The 18,076-nt window shown below is 37.3% G+C and overlaps 1 pseudogene; it reads right to left on the bottom strand.

Moving 5' to 3' along the window:
- Positions 1-682: 682 nt before the first annotated feature.
- Positions 683-10,720, bottom strand: LOC148028034 (1-deoxy-D-xylulose 5-phosphate reductoisomerase, chloroplastic-like; annotated as a pseudogene).
- Positions 10,721-18,076: the final 7,356 nt, after the last annotated feature.

Below are 18,076 nucleotides of genomic sequence, written 5' to 3'. Positions count from 1 at the left end.
ATCTTCCCTAAGAGTTCGAGCTCAACCCGCGACATTACTTTACCTTGTGGAGAATACCTTTAGTTGACAGTTTTAATGACAACCATGACTTCTTCCATTCAAGGTGAGCTTTGATCTCCCGCTTCTTCAGCTTGTGTAGGCTTTAGTTAGTTATTAACGTTAGTTAGTTAGTTAGTTATTAATGTTAGTTTGTTTTTACTTTAGTTAGTCTTTAGTTAGTAATCTTACTAACTTATTAATTGACTAACTAACTTTTAAACCAACCAACTAACTTTTAATTGCATGAAAATATTATAGATATGCCTACGAGACCTAAGTTTATGCTAGTTTAAGGTTTTAGGGTTCAAGGTTTAGGATTTAAGATTTACTCTTCTCCCTAAACTCTTAACACTAAAGCCTAAGCCCTAAACATTTGCAAGTGTTGAGGAAGTACTTAGGCTAGACCTAGGTTATACCTACTGAGTATAAGAGAGGTTAGAGTTTATAAATATCCTAATCTGTGAATTTTTCTTGAATAAAATACAACCCATTTCTATTCAATCTGTAAGTAACCCCTTTATATGACACCCTTCTGTATGTAAAAAATGTATAAAAATGGTGTTTTAAAAACTCCTTTTGAACTCACGTTACATATACATATATTAATGAGTGACCCCCCCGAGGCTCCACTACTTTGAAAATATCAAGCATATGCAAGCTCCATGGATGGATACCTTGCATGGCACGGTTTCCTAAATGTCAATGATCCCATTTTCACAAAATCAAGTTGAGGCCAGGTTATTTCTGAGCATGGAACTCTATTAGGCCATGAGAGTGTATATAGAATTGGCAATCTCATATCAGGCCAACCTAGCTGAGCTAAAACAGATGAATCCTGTGTTTCTACCATGGAATGAATTATGGACTGTGGATGAATGACTATTTCAATATTCTCATAGTCTACTGCAAAAAGATAGTGTGCCTCTATCACTTCCAAGCCCTTGTTCATAAGTGTGGCAGAGTCAACAGTTATTTTCTTCCCATACTCTAGTTTGGATGTTTTAAAGCATCTACTACTTTAACGTCCTTCAGATTTTCTACTGGCAAATCTCTAAAAGCTCCTCCAGATGTTGTTACGATAATTCGGCGCAACCCACCTTCAGGTAGACCTTGTAAACATTGAAAAATAGCCGAATGTTCAGAGTCGGCTAGTAAGATCTTGATGTTGTGCTTCTTGGCTAATGGAAAAACATATGGTCCACCAGCAATTAAAGTTTCTTTGTTTGCCAGAGTTATATCTTTTCCCGCTTCAATTGCTGCTACAGTTGGCTTCAGCCCTGCACATCAAATGATTCATGTAACAATAGTGACTGCCTCAGGATGGCAAGCAATCTCAACCATTCGTTTGTCCCCACAAACAATTTGAGGCTGTGAGTCAACATCAGCAATTGCTTCTTTGAGCTCAGCCAGCCAATGCTCCATTCTTGACATACACAACACGAGGCTTGAACCTCCTCACCTGATTTGTAAGCAATGTAACATTTGAGCCCGCTGCTAGAGCAACAACTCAAAATTTGTCATAATGTTCAGCCACCACTATATCAAGAGTTTGAGTGCATATCGAGCCAATTGATCCTAGCAAAGATAGAGGCTTTGGTCCATCCCATTTCTTCTTTGTTTCATTAGCAACAGCTCTCCTGGGCCAAGCAGGCAGCTAACTTACTGCTGCTGAAAAATGTGGAGTTAGAGGAGCCCAGCTGTGCTCCCACTAGATGAGAATACAGGAGTAGAAATTCTCTCAAAGGCAGGTTGAGTAACTAACTGAACCAAATTGGTTGCAGGGAAGAGCAGATGACACTGGCACATGCAGTGGAGTGGATTTGACTATAGATGATGAATTTATTGTATTGGCATATGCAATGGAGTTTGGGATGTCATGAAAAGATAGTGTAATGCCTGTTGCATTTCAGAATTGAGGTTGCTTATTGATGTGTGTAAAATCAGCTAGTAGACACTGCTACTGAGATCTTTGAGAGCTCGATAAAGAAGCAGCTGCTGTGTGTCAGACAGTGACCATCTTGACTTCCTTGTTGATCAACTAGTGGTGCAACTCTTGCAGTCATCTGCAATAGAATTAATGCAGCATAATTAATGCCATAGGGAGATCCATTCTGGAGTTTGTAACCCCATTGACAGGTTTACTAAATTGAACATTTGGATGAAATTGCAATTACTTAGAGATGTGCTGTGAGGTCAGTTGCCGATGCTAAGCTAAATCACATATGGGCAATTTTGATAACCAAAGTATTGTATTTGACTTTGAGCAACACCTAGGCTACGTACCTTGTCATGAGGGTGGATCATACTCCAATAGATTTGATCAGCAGTATGGCTATCATGGACAGCATGATTATGCTTACAAGTATTCCTTTATGCAACAACATAGTTCTTATGCAAGTCATGATCATGGACATGTAAATGGTAGCTCATATAGCCTTGGTCAACATCATGCATATGGAGATTCTTATGCAATGCAGGAGCAGCAAGACAGTGATTATGACCAGCATCATGCCATTACCTATGCTCATGGACTTGCCACTTATCATACTTATGGTCAGCCTAGGATGCAAGGACACCATTGTAGTCATGTTGGATAGTCATCATGCAATCTTGGGCAGCATGTTGATGGGCAACAATATGGCCAACGTTTTGGTAATAGTCAGCAGCAAATAGATGTATATGAGTAGCAGGGCTATTATCACCATATGCAGTATGGACAACATGAATATCATTATGAGCAGCAACCACATTAGTATGACCATCCATATGGACAGCATGAGCATTATGGTCATGAGCATGGACAACCATCTATTGAGATGAGCAACATGTCAGAACTATTACTGAGCTGACCGATGGTGATGAGCATGTGTGTAAATTGCTATCTAAGGCTAAACGCATTATTCACGTTACTAGTGATACGATACGGGAATTGCATGATGCGGGCTTATACTACCAATGTGCTAAGCCAATATCTTGTAATCATCAAGCCACACGCAGGGCAAAGACTGCCAAAATACTCTTGGTATTAGAGTATTATGATGCAAAGGATGGAGAAGATCTTATTGAAGACCATTTTGGTATGGGTCCACAACAAGAACTTCAGTTCAAGAAAGAAGATCATGGGCATCATGTGGATTTGGATGATCATGACCCCATGCAGGAGCCCCTTCAGTCCACAGACCTGCAGTTTAAATGCTTGGACATCACTAAGAATGCAGGGTCCATGAATATGCAGCACTTAGGGGTTGATGCAGTCCATGCAATGGTGATTTCAGCCTCATATGCTTCAGTCATACAGAGCATGGTGATGCCTGAGAGGCTTATGGAAGAGCTAACGAATACCACCATGCTGATCATGCTTCTAACTGTACTTGACTTTGACCTTATGGAAGCTGATCCAATGCATGGCAGCGATGTTACTTTTCCCTTTGATCCAGGTGGACAAAAGGGTGTTAAAAAACTCTATGTAGGTCAGTAAGCATCTTGGCTAATCCTCATATCTTCATGATGATCTTTGGATGCAAAGGATGCAAGCTAAGTGCCCTGTCTCACTGCAGTCTGCTTCCTACTAGCTCTTTGTTTTGAGCTCTTTAAAATTCTGAATTGCTTACATATATGTATCACTTACATCAGCTGATAGTACACTAAAAGAGCTTTCTACAGAGCTATTAAACGCTTGGTTTGGCTCAGCCTACCCAAACTTATGGCAGATTTTCTACAGCAGGGTCTGTAGGACAGCATGGTTATTCTATCAGGTTGCAATTCATCATTGCAGAAGAATGCATCAAGTCATCATCCTATGGTTCCACAATTGATGTATGCATTTGATAGTATGCTTGCAGCTATATACATAACCCACCATATGAAGATTTGGAGATTGTAATATCTTTGTACACGCATAGAGTCCCATATCCTCTCCACTACAATTTCCTTACCCATGTAATAAGTCTCTCCTTCTTTGTTTTTGGGACAAAAACATCCAAGCAGGGATGGATTGTAATGGAGGGAAATACCTAGTATCACATTGACCTAGGTATAAAAGGTGTGAATGACACTAGCATGGTACCATTTTGATAAATATACATCTGTCCTTTCACCTTCTTCACCTTCTTCCCTGTCCTTCCATGGCGGCTGCCAGCCATTTCTCTCTCCCGTTCTTGTCTTTCTCTCTCTACTCCTAGCCTTTCTCTCTTCTCGTCACTTCCTTTTCTCTCTCTTTCTCTTCTCTCTACAGTTCTTCTCTCTTTTCCTGCAGTCTTTATCTCTCTTCTGCACTCTCTCTCTCCTCTCCTTCTCTCCCTCCTATCTCCTTCATTACATAAATAAAATTAGGTCTCTTAATTAATCTTTTTAATCATAGTGTTTGTTCACGTAATTTCAATCACAACACACAAACAATGAAAATAATCCTTTGAAAATATAACTTTTTAAAAGAAAAAACTATATTAGAGAATTTGGGAATCTCTCAAGTTCCACTCTCAAAGTAGAAATAAATATTTGACCATGTGGCTAAATCTTAATCCCTTTTTTGAAGATGGAACTTGGTACTATCATCTATATAGTATCTAGAAAAAGTTTCAGTTTCAAGGAAGGGGACCATGTGACCAAATATTGACCATCCTATGAATTCACAAAGTATATGAAAAGTTCCAATATTTCTAATATATTATTATAATAGAAATTCTTGTACAAGTGTTCATCTTCAGTCCATATGGAAGAATGGCACAAAGGTCTTTATTTTCAAGATTTCTGTCCCTAACTAGTACTGGGGCCTCAAGAAATCCATCGTTAGTCATGTAGGGGTTTGGATGATTGCTAGGAGTCTAAGAGTTTACCAACTAGAGCCCCCTAGCACCCTCAACTCCTCCTACAAAAGGATCCCCTACAGAGCAACCTCTTGCCCTCATCATGGTCGGTTCAAAACTCTCCGATGGCAGTAGCTAATACCCCTTGAAAAATGGACCCGTAACTAGCCTCGGGGGAGGTCTAGTATGCTCTCCTTTTTATCCTATTTCAAACTTAGCATATTAGGATTTTTAATTTAATTCAATCAAATTTCTCATTTCATCAAGTTAAACTTATATGCACTGTTACAAGCACAAGCAATTCTTCTTTAAGCAATATTCCTACACAAATAGAGAGGCAATTTGAGCAAGATCTTAACTTGGAGCTAATTCTTTCCAACTTGGTCCTCTCCTAACTTCTTGGAGTTCTCCTAGTTTCCCTTCGAATTTGCATTTTCTAAAGCCCCTTTTTTGAGATCTAAATTCTGATTTAGCATTCCTTCATTGGATCTTTACTTAGTTATCGTTAGTCTTTGTTTGGAATTTTTGTTTGTAATCCTCGTTAAAGGTTGGTCCCTGATCCTCATTACGAGCCTTCACCAATTAGAGTTTATCTTAATTTGTGGGAACTAAGTTGGATCTTAGAATCACAAATTTTCCTTGGAAACTAGGTGAACCAACATTGCGAGTATTTTTCCTAAGAATGTTTAGACTTTTATTTTTCTCAAGGAGAATTATATACTCCCTTTTTGCTATCACATGATCTAGGGCTCGTATTTAGCCTTATCATACTAGCAATGAATAGATTTGAATATCCTAGGTTTGAAAATAGTCACATATTTGATTTACTAATTTCCAATTGACTATCCATGCCATAATTTCAACTTAATTAATAATGGTAAAATTTCTATTTAAAGAGTGTAAGTCTAATCAATAATTTTTAATCACCTAACTTTAATTATTTATATTTTTCTTAAATTAATTATAAATATCATTAAAAAAGATTTTTCTATATTTTTATGATTTATAAGTACTAACAAAATTCATAATATTTATTTAGCTCAAAAAAACTCAAAAATAGCCTTGATCTAATGTTTGCTTTCTCTCATATTTACATAATCTGTAAATGCTAAAAGAAATATTTTTAATGTAATTTTTGACTTTTTTGTATTTACATAATCTATAAATACTAAAAGAAATATTCTTGATATAAAATTTATCTTTTTTTACATTTATATAATTTATAAATGCTAAGAGAAATATTCTTGATGTAACTTTTACCTGTTTTTACCTTTACATAATTTGTAAATGCTAAAATAAATATTCTTGATACAATTTTATTTATAAGAAACTAGAGATAATTTATTCAATGCATCACAATGTCATGCAATTTACCCTACCTTTTAAAAATTAAAAATTAAAAATTAATGACTCCCACTTATTCTACTTTTTTTTTTGAAATTTTCATTGTTGTCAAAGACTGTAGCCTCTTTGCTAAATAATAAACTCTTTTACGTAGATCCCTATTTGTATATTAATAAATGATCGCAAATCCACAGAAGAACCTATTCTTGTATTGTGTGTGACGACGTGTTGACTACGTTTGCGATCATATTCGTGACTCCTGTGCTCCCCACTCTAGAATATCCTCTCTTTGGAGCTATCATGAGAGAAGGGAGCCTGTGTGTGCTAGCTTCAAACTTTTATAGCCTTGTTTAGAAACTCTAAATGGTTAGATGGACTCCTTTCAAGATAGAGACTTCGTAGAGAGGAGAAGGGCTTGTTCCACAGATACTAAAGACATGAAGGGTAGATGAGTCTTTCACAATCTGAAAGGGTGCTCTCTCTGTGTTTGATGATGATCTCTTCTTGCTCTCTTCATCTCAACTCTCTCTCTCTCTCTCCCCCTCTTCTTCACTTATCCTCCCTTAAACTCTTATTTTCTTATCTTCCTTTTTTCCTCTTATTTTATTTTCCTTCTTCTCTCCCCTATTTCTCCACCTCTTCTCTTCTCCTCCTTCACTTCCCTTCTTATCCACCTACCTCCTTCTCCTCTTCTTCTCTTCTCTTCTTCTCCACCCTGTGTGTGTGTGTGTGTGTGTGTGTGAAACTTGCAGGAATCAGAAATGTATTATCCTAAGTTAAGGTTTAAAACAAGGCCTTTATAACCATTGGCCAAGGCTATTAGCCCTAGCTTATCGGCTTGCTCTAGTGCTTGTCCTCTCACCATCGAGCTCTCCTTCCCCTCTCCTCGATGTGTCTAAGGTTGTCTGATAGCTACAATATACTCTACAGTGGCTACAATGATTGTGAGAGAGAGGTTGATGATAGTTTCAAGGGGGTGGTGGTGCCCAAATTGATGATAGTAGTCCGTCGGTCAACCTCTTGACTCAAGATAAGCTTGCTTCCATTTTACATCATTCTTGCATTATTTTTATAAAAATAATGTAGTTGTGTTGAATAAATATAGATAGTTACATCAAGAATCGACTATTGTTGTTGATACTCGCATAGTAAGAGAAAGTCATCCACAAAAGAAAGGGCAGGGGGGGCTAGTCAAAGCCCATGGACATCAAAATTGCATAATTTTGAGAGCTAGAGCACCTTGCGTAAGCAACATACTATAAATTTAAAAATATAAGACTTAGTCAAAATTTTCTTACACATGGTAACAATCTCTTATTAGAGGTCATGAAACTCATCCATTAGGAGCCTCGAAAAAACTTTATGGTGGACAACTAGATTATTCATGCTCCAAATCCTCCTAGTTCTTAAACCTTTGACTAAAATAAAGACCTAGTTAGAAGCACTATAAGATATAGGCCTTATACCGACGTTAAAAGCAACGAAAATATAAATAACAAAATCTGCCCACAAAAAGCATCGTTATTGGCGATGCCATAGAACAGTCGGTATCAATGTCGGTATCAGCATCGTTATTGGCATCGGTATCAACGTCACATTGATACCGACGCTAATAACGATACAACTATCGTCGATAATAACGACACGAGCAGTAAATTTGCGACGCTAATAGCAGTGCTAAGAGGGAAATTTTTTTTTGCTTTATTTGGGCCATACAAAATAGTTTTTGCACTGTGTACAATGCTCATGTAAACAAAAACAAAATATACTGAAATCATAACACTGATACATGAAATAAATACATGATTGCATAATGAAAGCGACTGGTACAATCATGACAAGATATCATTACTACATAGAAAATGTCTAGACAGATCAGGCAACCAAAAAAGAAAGGTGTGTGAGCTCCAGGGATCCAAGGGCAAGCTACATATCCTCGCCATCCAAAAGCTCATCTCGCTGCAAAGGAGCATCAAACGGACTCTGCAAAAAAAGAAACAACAACACATCAATCCACCATACAATAATGCATTCTAATTAAAAATGGTAACTATGGACAAGAAAGATGAGTGACTTACAGGGCCACCGCGTCTATACAATCGATTGATTAATGTAGTGAGACCCTGCCTCTTTGCATATCCAGTCTCAAGGCCAGTCGGATCACGATTTGTAATGAAGTGTTGCAAAAAAAATAAAATACTAACTGTTAGAAACATGATTGTCAGTCAAAAGGATATTGCAAAAAAATAAACAAGAAAAACTTACAAAGTTCTCCAAATATGTCATGTGGTTGCCACTCCCAAGATAATGGACCACTCCGGCCTCGAGTTGTGCCCTCGCTGCCTCGCACTGCTAACTCCAACGTCCTAGAGAATCTGTAACAACCACGAGAGCGAGTAGTCGCACTTGTATCCCGTGCCGACCTCAGGCTCACTGTCTCCATATCTCTGCAACATCCCCTTGACCCTAAAGGACTCCATCCCTTTGGCCCAAGTCTGGAGCATCGACCTCGTCTGCTCGAAGCTGAAGCATCCGATCGCGCTGAAAAAGGTCTAGCAGAGCGGTCTGACGATGTCCAAGACAGCTCCTGGTCTGCCATATCTCTAAATCTCGCGATCTTGTCTGGAGACATGCGTGTGAAGATATCCTGCAACTCGTCATCGCTCATCCCTCGACTTACCTTAGAAATGTCACCTGCATAGACAAAAAATTATTTTAGCATAATCAATTTAAATAATACAAAGCACAGTTATATAAATCCTTAAAAAATGATCTCACTTAAAATGCATATCTTATGTACCCTTATAAACAACCAATTGAGTAAGTGGATACTCCAAGTATGAAGTATCCTATGGTCCCATGTCAATCTCTTGACAAAACTCCGCATACACTGGAAGGTCGATAGACATGTCACCACAAAAGGATGATTCCACCTCGTTCTCAAAGAATTCTTAGACTTCTGTAATTCCATCATTGTTGGCCGATGCTGGCTCCAAGCTTTTGGTGGCCTCCACCCCTTGCAATATCGACCCCTCTATTTGCACATTGTCTTCATCTATGCTTGGAACATCGCTTTGATAATATACTCTCGCACATTGTGACATGTACTATGTTGTAATACAATTAACAAACAAATGAGTCCATACACCTATTCACAATGGGCCAGCAACACAAAGGTGTCGCGCAAATCCGTCCATTTTTTTCCGGAATCTATTTCGAGAAATCTAGATGGACCTTGTCGAATTGTTGCTCCAGCTCCTTCAAGTACAACTTTGAACCACTGCACATCGAATAGTATCATGGAGAAGCTACGGTAATCCACCTTAATAATACTTTGCAAGTTCTCAAAATACTCTATCTCATCTATAACCATGTTTGGATCCGTTGCTCGTTGTCGGCCCTCCTGCTCGAACCTAGCCATGATACCACAGTCCATTATGGAGTGCATTTTGTCAATACGCTCCACGCGAAAATGCCGTCCGCGTGATCACGTTGCACTATATATTTTGTACTGTACATTGAAACACTCAAATTAGATGTTGCATATAAAATATAGATACGATAAATCCTAAACACCTCATTACCTTTGGACTACATCTCCTCGAGAATTTCCACTCCTCCATTGAGACCTTTGCCCCTTCGCGAGACTCTGTGGTCAAAGCTCCATGCAACCATCACGTTGACATGAACCCCGACATCTCCTCCATGGCCTCGCGATATCCAATCAGTGGATGACGCATACTATGTCGAAATTCAGATTGCGCTTCCTCTCTATCTTGCCTAGCGATCTAGTACTTGGCGAGCCATGTCTCCATAGAGGCATGATGCAACATACAAAAGCAATTCACCTTCTCCTCCATTGTAGCATCCATTCTTTTTTCTACCCCATTTCCAACCACCACATCTCCAGTCAGTCTATCATCGTCCTTCAGCAACCATAGCATTTTGTTGTTTGGATCCACCGTATTTGGTAGCCATTGTGAAATATGCACTAGTACCTCAGACACCAACCAACCTTCAGCCATGCTACCTTCTGGCCGAGCTCGTTGTCGCACAAAAACTTTGAGGCTTTTCATGAAGTGCTCCAAGAAGAACATCCATCGCGTATGGACAGGTCGAGCAATCTCCACTTCATCTACAAGATGGATAAGAAGGTGGATTTGTATCGTGAGCATGCTGATAGGTAGGTATTTCTCAAAGAGACAAACTGTCTCCAGTACTCCCCGCCTCGGGGATTCAATAGAGAACGTCTTAATCTCCTTCTGTGAGATCCATTGCACCAAAGTTAACAACCTGTAAATGGCCCCGCGTATTTCTGGAGTAAGACATCCTGCAATCGCGATCGATAGTACAAACTGCCACAAATGAGAAAGCATTATGAACAATGGCTACACTCCAAATAGCAAAATGCGCAAGCCAATTAAAATCCATTCGTAGTACAAACATGATATATCTTATGCCATTCATGGGATTCTAGCCCTGATAATTGGTCGTCTTTAGAAAATGCAAACCTGAGAGAACATTTTCTGCATGGTTCGTGACTTTCGACAGTCTAACTGTGACCTGCACAATGGACATGCATGATAACCTGAGGTAACCAGACGAGATACCACAATCAAATGAATATAAACTTGAATGAGATAAAATATAGATATTACCAACGAGAACGAAAGCCTATTTACCTAGGCACTCTCCGAGTCTGGAAAAGTCATGCATCGTCCACATGAGAATGGCTCAAATATTGGCAGACCACCGACCATCGCGCTTGCTCATATCTTGCATGGTGACCCCCTCCTCCCACAAAATCTTAAGCTCGTCGACTAATGGACAAAGATACACGTCCATATTTTTGACTTTGTAGCGGTCGAGGACGAGTAAGCTAAGGATGAGATGTCCTTTCTTCGTAGAAAGCCATGGAGGGATATTGCAGTTGACAAGGACTATAGACCACACACTATAAGAAGTTGAGCGCAGACCGAATGGGTTTACGCCATCCATTGCAATACCGAGCTGAAGATTCCTTGGCTCTCTGGCAAAAGCCTAGAAAGGTAGAGTCAATGTGGCTCCATGTGCGTGAGTCCACTGATTTTCGTTGAACTCCATTCGTGGACCTATTCTGTGCATGCCACGTTGTCAAGCTCGCCATGCGGGACGTATGAAACATGTGGTTTATACGGGGGATAAGCGAAAAGTGTCTAATAACTTTTTGAGGGATGGTTTGCTCTTATAAGTCCTGTCAATACGTGTGAGCACCACACTTTAGACATGTCTCCATAGTCTCGTATTCTTCTCGAAATAGTATGCCATCGTTGATACATGCATGGATGTTGTTGTAGTCCATGCCAAGCTTTTGTAAAACATGTCGTGCATCATCACGAGACTCAGGCATGGTATTTGCAGGTGGTAATAAATGATATTTCAATAACCTAAAAAAATCATAAAATACATTGAAAAAGCATAAATGTTTTAATAATAGTGCAAAAAAAAATCAATGAAGCGTATCTACAAGATACCTGAACAACTCGGTCACACTCGCATCGCTCCACCCCTATTTTGCTTGCGCACTTAAGAGTGCAAGCAGTGTCTTCAGGCAAGATACTCGGCACCCATCATATAATGGTATGGATGCTTCCTCTCTAAGTGGATCAGAAGTCTCGACATCCATAGGAATCAATGCATCGATCATTGCCTCCATCTCAAGCTCCAAGATTGTAGGTAGGTCTTGGCCTTGCAAGTGGTAGATTGGCTCATGCACTCCATCCATTGCATGCCCATGAGCTCTTCTAATTGGCCGAAAAGGATGCACTCCTCCTTGGGACAAGACGTCACCTCCTTGTATAGAAAATTTACCAGCCAGACCCAATTTATTGTATATGGTATTTAATTAGCTTGCGAGAGTACAATACATGATTGATAGTAACTTTTCTTACCGTTTGCTGAAAATCCGCAATCGCTTGATCAATGATCTCAAATTGAAACTCGCCAAATCGTCGTACGTGTTCTATAGACAATCGACGTTTTTGTCTAATTACCAGCTTGCATTGAGAGCAAGGACATGGGACACACTGATTAAGATATGCCTCATGATCTTGAACAACAGGACCTTCATCGTTTTCCATTTTGTCTACGTTACGCCAAACAATTTGTTTTTGTTATCATTCTTTTTTTCTTTCTTAAATTGTTCTCCTCTCCTTCCATCTCTCTCTTTTTTTTTTCTTTCTTAAATTGTTATCCTCTCCTTCCATCTCTCTCTCTCTTTTTCTACGTTACGACTACGACCACGACTATGACTACGACCACGACCATGACCACGACCATGAAATGGTGAAGTAGGTTACTAAAATGTGGTGTGTTTTGTGATAAATAGGGTGATCCACGCAATTTCGCCTTGTTATTATATTGGGATGGATTCCAAGCCTCAAAGACAACCCAGAAGAATTGTGGAGTTGTTGAAATCAAAATTCTCAATGTTGGAAAGAGCTCCTTTATTGGAGTTATACCGGTTTTATTTATTCCATTCAGTTGCAAAAAAGTATTGGAAGCTCTAGTAAACTCTTTCACATATTCATGCAGCCATTGATAGATGAATTAGAAAGTCTATTTGTTGATGGATTTGAAGTAGACTTCAATTATCCAGTCACACAGATTGTTGAGCATGAAAATTCTCTTAGTCGAAGATTTGTGGCACGTGCTATGCTAATGATGGTAACTGGAGACCATCCAGCTCAGTGCAAGATTGGATCTTTCAAAGATGGTGGTCAATCGTTTTGTCGTAGAGACAAAGCAATAACCACTTTGGAGGGTGAGGGCTCAGGACGTTACTTGTATGATCAAAATAGATTCCAGTTGAGATATAGACCAATTAAAAGATCAACCAATGAAATGCTTAGTTCTTTGACTATGGCAGAGCGAGCCCTCACCCAAGCAGAAAGAGAAGAGATTTTGAAAGATGCGGGACTTTCTGGTAGATCATGCTTGTGGAGACTATATGAACTCTATGGCTTTGATTTATCCCTGGACCTTGTATATGATTGCATGCATATTTTGGCTCTAAATTTGTTCTCAAAATATATATGTGCTCTAATAAGGACCGTGGATAACAGGATGAAAGTAAAAATTGATGAGACAACACATCGTGTCACTAAAGTGACACCATACTCTATTCGTTATGGTCGCTGGCCAAGATATCCTAGTAAGTATTGTGAGAGCTACAAGGCTGAGGAAAATCAAAAGTGGATTCAACGGTGTTTGCCTTATGTACTATGTGAGATTGAAGGTATTCCGAAGGTATTCTATGACCTGGGATTGATTCTAATAGACATTGCTCATGCTTTTTACAACTACACTCGTGACCATGGTTGGTCTAGAGAAAATATAGACACTTTGAGAGAATTGCTTGGTTCATGGAGAGTAAGCTCTGAGGAGCTCTTAGGATCAAACTCGGCTCCTTTGGAACATGTTGCAGGTATAAATATTTTTTATTTTCTTATTTTTTCATTTATATAGCAATTATATTTCACTTTAATCGTATATATTTTCTTGCCTTACTAAATGTAGGTTTTGGAGAATTCTTGGATGACATTATTCGACATGGTAGTCATGATGCTTTCTGATGTTATATTTATGAGCGTATGATGTCAGTATATGTCAATATCAAAACAAATAACAAAGATAATGAGATTTCCTATGCAAACTACCAAAGACGAAGATTCTTTACATGGATATTTATGCATATTACAAAAGACCAACGTGACAGACTTATGCCGTATCAAAGGATGACAAGAGAACTCCACAAAGCTTTACTACCACCTGATGGATACTTAGTGGATTCTAATAGGTATGATGAATGTCCAGAATGGCATGCATCAGGTCTCATGCATGTATCATGTGTGGAGAAAGCAAAAGAAATATGGAGTTTTTTAGAAAAGGCTGATGATTGTGCATGCAAAAGAGTAGCTCTAACAAAGGGGATAACCATAGGAGCAAAGAAGTTAAGACGCAGGGATGCAACCAATGAAGAAAAGAGATATGTTCATCATAGCTTCAACATAGAGGTGGAAATAGTGACAGAATATAAAAAGGTTTTTCTAAAGGGAGAAGTTTATAAAGTGGGAGATAAGGTGGTGGTAAGATGCGATGAAGACTCTAGAGTGGACATAGATGTTGGCCATTGGAAAGCATGCATATCATCATTTTTTTCATTTGAATGCAATGGTGACTTGAAACTATTTTTTCGAGCTTATTACTACAGACAATGTATTGTGGTTGAAAGTGGCCATGAAAGTCTAGTTGTGGATACCACTACAGGTATGAGTGTCTTGCAAAATGGTTTTGTTCCATTTTCATGGGATTGTATTAGACCAATACAATCATTGTTACACAAATTTATTCCACTTCAACATGGAAACAATATCATTGCATATGAGACAAAAGATTTGAGACCAGGGTCACGTTTGATCAAGATAGGTTGCATCGGTTGCATTCCTCCTTGGCTAGAGGAAAATGATGTTGTCTATATGAAGTCTCATCTAGATGCTTTATGTGAGCCAAACGACCTCAAATGTGCCGTTATAAGAGCAGTACACTATGAAATGAAGCAAGTAAAAGTGGGATGGCTAACTAATGTACACTTGCAAGAAAATATTTGGAAAGTGAGAATAGAGGATCAAGATTGGAAGGATTGGTGGCTATGTGTATCCACGAAAAAGCAATGGCAAGTACTCAAAACAAAAGCAATTGCAATTGACAATAAAAGAAAGATTGTACCTACAATGTGGCGTTCGCATGAGCATGAGGCAACAATGTTATGACGGTATGTTTATTGAAGTCTTTTGATTTGTATTGCTTAACGTAAATTACATTTTCAAACATTATGACGGTATGTTTATTGAAGTCTTTTGTTTTGTATTGCTTAATGTAATTTACATTTTCAAACATGCATTGCAAACACTTTCTTATTGTTACCATGCCTATGTAGGTTTGCCATGTTGACTTCTAATCTAGAGATGATGGCTCTTTTGAAAAAAATGATGAGTGAGGATCCCAAACTACTTGGGCTTGTGGATTCAGTTGTGGAAGAAGTGAAAGGTAACTAGCTCTAATAACTAAATTTATACCTAATTTCATTACTAATTCTTGTGTTCTAATCCAAGTGCTAAGAAATTAAGTGATTTAGTTTGATATAGCACTTCTTTTTAAAAAATATAAGTCTCTTATGTTTCTAAACTTTGGTTTATTATGTGTACATAAAGGTAACAAAATCACAAATGATGGTACAAGAGATAATGGAACAATGAAAGCTAAGGAGGTCATTGGCCCTAATGTCTCTTCAAATCATGATACAGGTACTATGTCTTTATTTCTACCAAACTTTGAAAATTAAAATTTGTACATATATTACATGTTGCTTTATTAGGTGATTCATTTTGAGATTAACTAGCTTTAATTAGTCTCTTTGCCTGATTTAAAATGTTCATAGTTATTCATATTTTCAAACTTTGAGTAATTGTGTGTATATATATAAACATAGATAAAAGAACAACAAAAGGTGGGAAAAGAGGTAATGTAAGAAAGGGAGATCAAGAGGTTACTTGCGATAATGTTTCTTCAAGTCAAGATGCAGGTACCAACTTTAAGGATCAAAAACTTGTACAAATTTGGTGACCCAAATTGATACAAAATATCTAATTACTTTCTTTTGTGTTATTGAAAATTACTCTGTATATATAGGTAAACAAGTTACTAAAGATGACAGAAGAGACAATGCAAGAAAGGAAGACATTGAGATTGCTTGCCTTAACACTTCTTCAAGCCAAGAATCAGGTATTACCAACTTTCTTATGTTGATAATGAGTCATTTTTTGAAATGGTTATACTAACTAATGATATTTGATCACTTGAGTATCAATAGGAGTGATACGCATACCATCATATGATGATATCTATCGGCCACCCATGTTGAAATTTAGAGAAGAGGGTAGACTTTATGGAAAAAAGCTCTTGGCTGAATACTTTAAAAGTCAACACACTGTCATGCTCGAAAATTATCATCGAGTACATAGGTGGTTTGAATCCTTGAACCCAGATGATCTACGTTATAAAAATATGGATAAAGAGTATATCATGAAAATCATATCAGAGAATCACCATGAGATTTTACCATTGAAGTTTACTGGATGTGAGTACATATGGAGAGAGAATGACATATATGACTGGTGGAAGGGTACAAAGCAAGATGAAAGAAAGTATTTGAAGAAAAAAGATTTTTTAAAGAAGGTAAGTTGATTGTTACTTTTTTTTATTGGCTTTCCTAATATTTGAGGTGTAAATTCTTAGTTATTGAACTATTAATCTTGTGACATATAGAGAGAATTATCCGCATCTCTTGGAGTGGATGATATAGATAAGCTTCAAAATGTATCAAATGACATAACATCATCAATGGTAAGCTGATCTGATTTTTAAGTTTGATATCATAAGTGTAGGATTGATTCTTTTTCTCCCATACTCATTTAGGTGTGTTTATTGATGGCAGAGTGAACCATATGTTGCTACTATTGATTCTAATCAACTTGATGTATACATTCCTAGAATGGATGATATTGTGAATGAACAAGGTTTGGAAAATGTATCTTATAATCTTATATGTTTATTATTTTTGTACTTGATTCCATATATTTTGGAGACATTTGATGTACACACATGATCTTATTTTGTTGATGTAGCCTCTTGAAAAAAGTAGCTCCTTTGAAGGACAACAATACAAGCAAACTGATTTATCATTGTAGGTAATGCTTTTAAGCTCATATCTAATAACTTTCTTTGAGAATGTCTCTTATACAGATACTTATACATTAACTTTCATTTCCCATAGATGAATATGTTCGTGGAGGAAGAAAAGAGCTTTGAAGAATTTCAATGTTATACATCCGATGAGGTTCTTTGCTTTATATTAAATTTAAGATTAACCATATGATTCATGTTCTTAACAGTATCTTATCCTTTACATGCTTAAAATGTAGGACGTTGAAAATGAAGATGAGACACTTGATATGGAAAATTGTGCCAGCTTTTCAAAGTTATTGTCACATGGTTTAGAAAAAATAATGTACTCAAGTAAACGTCAAGAAACTCTAGAACAAAGTATCCACTGTTCAAGCAATGATAAGGTATGTAACTTTTTTTTCTATATAAATGTTTTTAATGTGATTACTAATTTTAGTTTTGAATGTAGGCTAATCCATATGATGACATTAATGAAACATCTCGAAAAAGTCAAAGAAAGAGGAAGGTATTTGATATATGTTTGTGAGAGAACAACAGCGTCATAGTTTAGTGAATAACTAAAGATATGATTTATTACATAACTATTTATTTTACGTGTTGACTAGCCAAGTGAGAAGATGAAGGATCTTTTGCAACAAAGGAGCATGAAATGAGGTACCAATATCAACGAAAAAGAACCAAAGGTGCTAGATGTAAATGTTTATATTTTTGTTTATGTCATACATGAAAAGCATAATCTAATCTTTTTATTTTATTTGAATTAGGAATTTAAAGATCTCCCAAACCAAGGCATTGAGATTAACATTTCAAATGATACTCAAAGGGTAACTTTATTGTTAATTTATATTTTAATTAGATATATATAATTGTAGTCATGTAGTTCAATTTGTAGCTTTGAGATTAATATTTCAAATGATGCTTAAAGGGTAGCTTTATAGTTTATATATATATAATAGTTATGTAGTTAAATTTATGGCTTTTCATATTATAATTCATGTCATTTAATTATCTATACATAGTATAATAAGTTACTTATTCTCTTTTTTTAATTCAATGCAGATTAATATGACAAAAGAGAACATGGAAACCATACTTTTGAAGTA

The sequence above is a fragment of the Lygodium microphyllum genome, chromosome 12 (assembly GCF_053477565.2).
Source record: "Lygodium microphyllum isolate KBCC chromosome 12, Lygodium_microphyllum_v1.1.10, whole genome shotgun sequence".
Lineage (NCBI taxonomy): Eukaryota > Viridiplantae > Streptophyta > Polypodiopsida > Schizaeales > Lygodiaceae > Lygodium > Lygodium microphyllum.
The sequence above is the reverse complement of the archived record's forward strand: the minus strand, read 5'-3'. Positions and strand labels throughout refer to the sequence as shown.